This window comes from Glycine soja, chromosome 9, assembly GCF_004193775.1.
Source record: "Glycine soja cultivar W05 chromosome 9, ASM419377v2, whole genome shotgun sequence".
NCBI classification, from domain to species: Eukaryota; Viridiplantae; Streptophyta; class Magnoliopsida; order Fabales; family Fabaceae; genus Glycine; species Glycine soja.
Window position 1 is genome coordinate 19,586,895 of NC_041010.1, and position 7,349 is coordinate 19,594,243.

Below are 7,349 nucleotides of genomic sequence, written 5' to 3' on the forward strand. Positions count from 1 at the left end.
TATGTGTTAGTTCTATCCAATTCAGCGTCATATAATTCATGGTGCTGTTCTCTCATATGTCCATCAACGATCCAAATTCTAAACCTTGGTCGTATACCATTTTTAATTTCAATTATGATATGTACCATTTGGGATTAAACCTGTTTTTGTGTAAGGGAATACGTATTATTTTTCTTACACTACTAGAAAAGTGCTTTTTTACGACGCACTTTTTAAGTCGGTTATTTGGGACCGCCTTAAAAAATGGTGCGGTGACAAACTTGTAATTATAAAACTGAGAATAATTTTTTACAACGTAAATTCTAAGGCGGTTATCAAAAACCGTCTTAGAATATACCAGGGTGGTATTTTTGTAATTATAAGAAAAAATTCAACGACGGGTTTTGAGAGAACCGCCTTTGCTTTATTTCCCTGAAATTACATTAGGGATTCCATTTCGATACTACCTACAGCCGTCCCTTTCCACTGTTGATCGATTTCCTCCGTCTTCACCCAGTCTTCGAAGACTTTGAATGTGGAAAATCTTTGCCACTTCGGCAACTAATACACAAACACAAATTTTGCATTTTTTATTTCTTCCTCGCAGATAGAGGAAGCCACGAGAAGCTTCAACCCTTTTACCCTTCATGGAATCACGTCCATAACGCTACATATTTCTGTTTCTCTTATTCTCATTGGCTTTGTTTTTTTTTCGTTTTGCGCAATTTTGATCTATGGGTCTCGCAAAGAATCTGCGAGGCTCGAGAACGGAAGCGCCACAAGAAGGTTTACCCATTTCGGCGGTTTTCAGTGGCTCCTCTGCTGTCGTAGCTCCGTTGCCATACCTCTCGTCCTGTGCCTTTGATCTCCTCTGTCGTACGTGCCGCCGTGACCTCCTCTGCAGTGCCGCCACGTCGGAGTCACCTAATCCCTAAACGAGCAGCACGTCCTGCGCGATTCCCGCCGTGGGCTTCCCCTCACTTTCGAAGGTGTGTGGTTCCTCTTTATATTTTTCGCTTTAACATTTAATACTTGAATGAGGGTTTGTGGTAGTTTTAAGACGATTCTCGAATTAAGCTATGCTCAGTGTTGTGTCTGCTATTCAGGAAGCCGGTGAGGCCTATCTCGTTGGGCTGTTCGAGGATACCCACCTCACGAAGAGAGAGAGCGGGATAAAGAAGAATGTGTTTGAATTCTGAAAAAATTGGAACATGTCTTCAACTACTGTGGTGGGGTGGGTCTTGGATGATTAATTTTGACAAGAAAACTATTTGAATAAGTGAATATCTCATCGATGTATATCAACATCAATAATTTGTTTACTGTGCAATATTTTTTATAACGATAAATTCAATTTAGGCAGAGGGAGTGTAGGATGTGTTAAAGGTCTCAACTCAGTAATGATGGTCTTATTTCAGGGAACATATCTGCATAACAAAGAAATGAAAGCTGCAATAGGTATAAAAATCACTGCCCAAGTGCTTCTTTGTGATATTAAATTGACCTCTTTTTATGCTATTTTTTTATCCAATTGTCTTATTCTTACAAATGTCTAAGCTTTCTTTTTATTCAGGGCCTTGAACATGCCATTCTTGGCACTGATTAATATGTGGTGAAGCCTGATGATAATTTGGAAGAAGTTAAAGAAGCATCCATGGAATATATGCTGTTAGTCATGAGCATGATTCACAGAATCAGTAAGAGTGTTTTAAGTACAAGTAGGATAATGACATTAACCTTTTCCATGGGACTCTCCAGTCTTTAGCTAAAATGGCTAACAAGTTTGTGGTTAGCAGAGGATTGGAAAAAAAAATGGACCCCGACCTCTGCAGTGTTTTTCTCTTATTTCTGATTCTGACTATTCTGAAGATGTAGATAAATTTAAGATTGTATTATGATTTTGTGTACGAGCTTATTGGTTTCTTATTTTTGAAGAAGCAACCAATGTCATCTTTGGCCTTGCTCTGGGATACAAGTCTATCATTATTCCTATTTTTGCCATTGCAATCAGCATTTTTGTGAGTTTTACTTTTGCTGCAATGTATGGCATTGCTATGGCTGCCCTTGGGATGCTGAGCACCATTGCGACAGGGTTGGCTATTGATGCCTATGGGCCAATCAGTGACAATGCAGGAGGTATTGCTGAGATGGCAGGCATGAGCCATTGTATTCGTGAGAGAACTGATGCCCTTGATGCTGCTGGCAACACTACTGCTGCCATACGCAAGGTACTATGATGCACTTATATTTTTGAGCAGGCTATCTAATTTTCTGGTTCAAATGGAATGCTACATAGATTGCTGTCCCAAATTATAAAAGCCGTAAAATATCTATTGGGTGAAGTAATTTGGGTGTAATAACTAAAATACTTATACTTGGATGAGTTATGCTCCTCTATGTATGTATAACTAAATTACTGAATTGAGTGTCAGGAATTACATAACCACAACTGCTGATAGGATCTTGTTAATTATAATCTGAAATATTATTTGCCTTACTCCTAATTTGTATACTTGTGATTACAACTTGATTTCTGCAAATGATTCTTTGAATCTCTTTTCTATTCAATGCACCTTATACTAGTTATGAAACCAAATCAAGTTTAGAATCTTTAGATGCATAGCTTAGTTGGCTCAACAAGCTCGACTGGAGTGCCACCTGTTGTTTGATATCTTCACCTTTTGTTATATATATATATATATATATATATATATAGCTAGTAGCAGTGTTGCTGTTCTTGATATTCCCAGGTTGTGACAAGAATAATGTTCTTATTAATATTCCCATGCTTGGATCTGATTCGGATCTTCTTTCTTGATCTGGTTAGTCAAACAATTTATATGTACACTTGCTAATCATAATTTTATAATGAGTTTTTTATGCACCGATTGTAATCTTATGGTATGATTAAGAATATTTTTATCTTTATCTTTATAATAATAATAAAAGTAAATAAGTTTGAGAGGGAAAACTTATACAATTAAATTGTTCATTTTTAGAGATTTTATTCTTTATTTGTTAATTCATAGAATTATATTAATAAAGTAATTAAGGTAATCAGAATCATTTTCTAATTTGAAATAATTGAATCAATTGTTAGTAACTCAGGTATATGTTTTTGTTAACGTTATTAAGATGGTTTTAAACTTCTTATATAGTAATTAAGGTAATTAGAATAAGTATATTTTCTAATGTGAAATAATTAAAGTCATTATTATTAGTATATGTTTTAATTAAGGTAATTAAGATTATTTTAAATTTTTTATTATAATAAAATTATAGGGACATTTTATGCAATTGAGCAAGAAAATTTAAGAGAAACTTTTTATATTTTTAATTCATAGAATTATTTAAATATAATAATTGAGATAATTTGAATAATTATATATTCTGATTAAAAATAATTAAATTAAATATTATCCACACATATATATGTCTTAATTAAGATAATTAAGATTAATTTAAAATAAAAAAAAATAATTATATAAAAGAATGTTGTCTGACATTATAATATATATATATATATATATATATATATATATATAATTAATATTTTTGTTTATTTAAATTACCAGAAAATATACAAGGTTTCATAATTTAATGGGAGGTATATCAAAATTTATTTTATTTCTTTTTAAAAAATATAACTTGCATTTAAAATTAATCAAAAAATATTACACAATATAACAACTGAATTAGGGATTTTATAAAATTTGTTTTATTTTTCACTCCCATATAACAGCTGAATAAGATTTTGTTATATTGTTGTCAAAATGACATTTTAGGGATTTTGTCAAAAGGCACCACGTGGGTACCTGCCAATAGTAACTCTCAAACTCGGGCCATGTATAGGCCCAAAATGTAAGCCGTAACTCGTTAAGAGAAGTTCACTATAAAATGGGAAGAAAGCAGAATTAGGGTTTTATATCGTGCATAGTGTGGTAGCAGCAGCTGAGCTTGTTTCCGTTGCCGCTTCACCCACCGTAGCAACCATGGTATCCGAACGAACTTGGTCCTCTTAGCTCTTTCATAGGTAATAATGGTGGAATCAGCTTATGCTTGCCCTAACTTGGTCCTCTTATACAATTTAGTGAATTTACGAATGTGAAGAAGAACAAAATTAAAGAACTAGCAGATTTTAACACACACGACCAACTACCAAACCATATTAATTAATCAATTGAAATTTATTTCAAAGGACATAATTATTATTGAAAATCCACAACCAACTACCAGACTAACCACGACCTATCACCAACTTGAATTAGCTTGGACTAAATTCACAAGGCCTTGTGAAACATAAATTAGAAAAACAAACAGAATGTAAAAACTCAATTAAGTCTCAAGCAAACCCGATTGAAAACCTTAGACACGAAATGCCCTAAATCTTCAAACTCAAATCCAGCTCTGCCATCCGAATTGCTTCCTTCTCGGAACAGGGTAGACCAATTATGAGGGTTGTGGCTTCATGTTTGCGTTGGATACAGGAGCGTCGAGTTCCAACAATGGCCCAGGTGGTGGAAGGTAAGGTCGAAGCTCAACACCCAAAATTCGGACAGACCCAGGTGGTGGTGGGAGGTAAGGTTTAATCTCAATACCCAAAATTCGGATTGTTGTCACAGGCTCCTCCATGATGGACAAGAGGTCAAGTGTCACCCGAGATGACCTGGGTCGCAACATCAGTCGTGATGGTGATGGTGACAACATTGAGGTGACTTTCTTGTCATCTACATGACTTTGAGATTCTTGAAGTGCTTGAAATGATGCATATTTTACTGCTTCACTCGGTTTGGCAGAGTTGTCAGGTGTGTGGAACATTGCGGTGGAGATGGACTATTAGTCTCTCACACTACAAGTGCAAAAGGTTGTGATGCTGATCATGGTTACAGGAAGTACCTTATATTCATCAGTTGTATGATGTCAGACAAATGGGTTTGTGGGGGCGTGCAAAACTTGGCAACAAAACAGTGGATGTGTGTAGGTTTCTCAGCTTTTACTTGACATTAGTTATGTATTGAGTAGGATTAGGGGATAAATGTGTGTTGACAAGCCCTGTATTGGCAAGTGTGCATGCTTTTTATCTGATTTGAATGCACTTAACAAGTTTTCTTTGCCTATTTTTAAAAGATAAATGTTACTGAGGACACTAGTCAAATAATTAAAAAGAAAAAATTATTAAGATTTGTAAAATGATGTTGTTTAAGATTATTTTTACACAATCTTATGTATCTTTACACAAAATATTTTTTCTTTTCAATTTTTTAACGAATGTCCTAATGATTGGTCAATAAGACATTTTTCTTAAAAATAATTAATTGATCAAACGTTTTCAGGCAAGTCAACCATGTGAGCCTATAAAAAAGAGCAAAGTGATTTTTATTTCTATTCCTAAGAAAGCTCATTAAAAATAGTGATGCCAAGTAAGGTGGATTTATTTTTGCCTTCAAATGTCCTTCTACTCTATTTTTTTTCTTATTGCTTTAACACTATGACTTTATGGCCAAGTCTTTGATATAAAATAATATATATATATATATATATATATATATATATATATATATATATATATATTACTGGTGGATATCTTCTTAACAAGCATCCATGTAAGTATGAGGGTGGGCAAATTGCCCTAATGGGGATGCTTTTACAAACTAATTCCTCCAATGGGTCTCTTTTAAAAGAATTTCGAACATGGGGCTGTTTTGGTATGTAAAATGCATGCAAACCGCCAGTTTCATTGGCAAGTTTGCCCTGGTTGCGACACGTGGTGAAAATGCCACTGCCATTGGCAGAATGCAGTGGTGTCGCCAGTGCCATTAGCGATTTGGCCATACAAGGGGTCTAGCCAGTTTGACTGGCGATTTGCAGCAAGCTAGGGCACGGCTTTCCAAAATTTTCAGATTTCAGATGGCAGTGCTTTAGACGGTGTCAATGGATATAGCAAGTGGTGTTGGCGAGATCATGCAATATGGATATAACCATTGGTGCTGGCGAGATCATGCAACTTTAAATAGCATTTTTAAAATTGCTTGCTTTCCTGTGTGTTTTTAAAATTGCTTGCTCTGCATTTTTGAAAATTGTTGAACCTTTCCTTCTTCAAGTTTAAAGTTTCTCAGCCTTGAAGGTTTGAAGTTCGCAATCAAACAATTGTGTGTGGCATGAAATTTATTTTTTGAAGTAATTTTTTTGAGGTCAGAATAAAGTTTGAATGTGAAGTTTTTATTATTATTTTTTAACTAAATTAGCTTTATATTTGATGCTTTGTTCGTGTGTGTTAAAAATTTGTGAGGGTTGAACTAAAGTTTGTTTAAAATAAAAAAAAATTGTGTCATCATATTTATTTGAAGAAAAAATTTTGAGTCCGGAAAAAATTTTGAATATGAAGTTTCTAGTATTTTTTTTTAATTAGATTAGGTTGGTGTTGATGCTTTGTTAGTGTGTTAAAAATTGATGAGCCTTCTACTTTCAACTGTGTTTAAAATCAAAAAATTTTGTGGCATCATATTTATTTCAAGTAAGTATTTTGAGTGCGAAAAAAAATTTTAATATGAAGTTGTAGTATTTTTTTAATTAGATTAGCTTGTTGTTCATGGTTTGTTCGTGTGTGTTAAAAATTTACGAGCCGTCAACTTCAACCGTATTTAAAATCAAATTTTTTTTGGCATCATATTTATTTGAAGTAAGTATTTTGAGTCCGGAAAAAATTTTCAATGTGAAGTGTGTAGTATTTTTTTAATTAGATTAGTTTGGTGTTGATGCTTTGTTTGTGTGCCTTTATAATAATAACTTCGTTGATGCTTTGTAATGTAATTAAAATGTCTACTTTGAAAGTGTTGCTTTGTTCTGCCTTTTTAAATTTTTACTTTTAAGTTTTTGGCATCATATTTATTTTAATCTATTGCTAGTAATTTTTTAATTACCTAATGGGCCGTTAGGTGTTGGAATTGGGGCATCATGTTGCTGTGAAGGGGTCATAGTCGGCCATGAAAAATGAGGATGTGTTTCCACAACACCACCAAACGAGTGTTCGCTTGCAGAAGTATCAATGTGATGACCTTTGAAAGGATACTGATACATCTGTGTCGGATACTAATAAAATGTTGGTGGTGTGTAATACATTCCATGGCCACGCTCCACCATTTGTTGGGAATATTCTTCCGCTTCAACAGCCACCCTTTGCCTGTCTATGCCTTGAGTTTCAACACATGACTGGAGAATGTGAAACTCTTGTGCTGGAAATTGATGCTCTGATGCTGGACCATGTGACACAGGCTCAGTGATTCTCTCTTGCTCTTTCGATAAAATCGTTATTTTCTACACATAAGGCACAAGATCATCAACTGTCCATGTATTCCTCCCTTGAGGAGACT

The 7,349-nt window shown here is 34.3% G+C and overlaps 1 long non-coding RNA gene across 1 annotated transcript; it reads left to right on the forward strand.

Annotated features, from left to right (window-relative positions):
- The first annotated feature begins 1,327 nt into the window (after positions 1–1,327).
- Positions 1,328–4,006, forward strand: LOC114425629. The gene is made up of 3 exons (XR_003669257.1): positions 1,328–1,437; positions 1,553–2,207; positions 3,765–4,006. It is a non-coding gene; the product is annotated as an uncharacterized LOC114425629 (long non-coding RNA).
- The last annotated feature ends 3,343 nt before the right edge of the window (positions 4,007–7,349 follow it).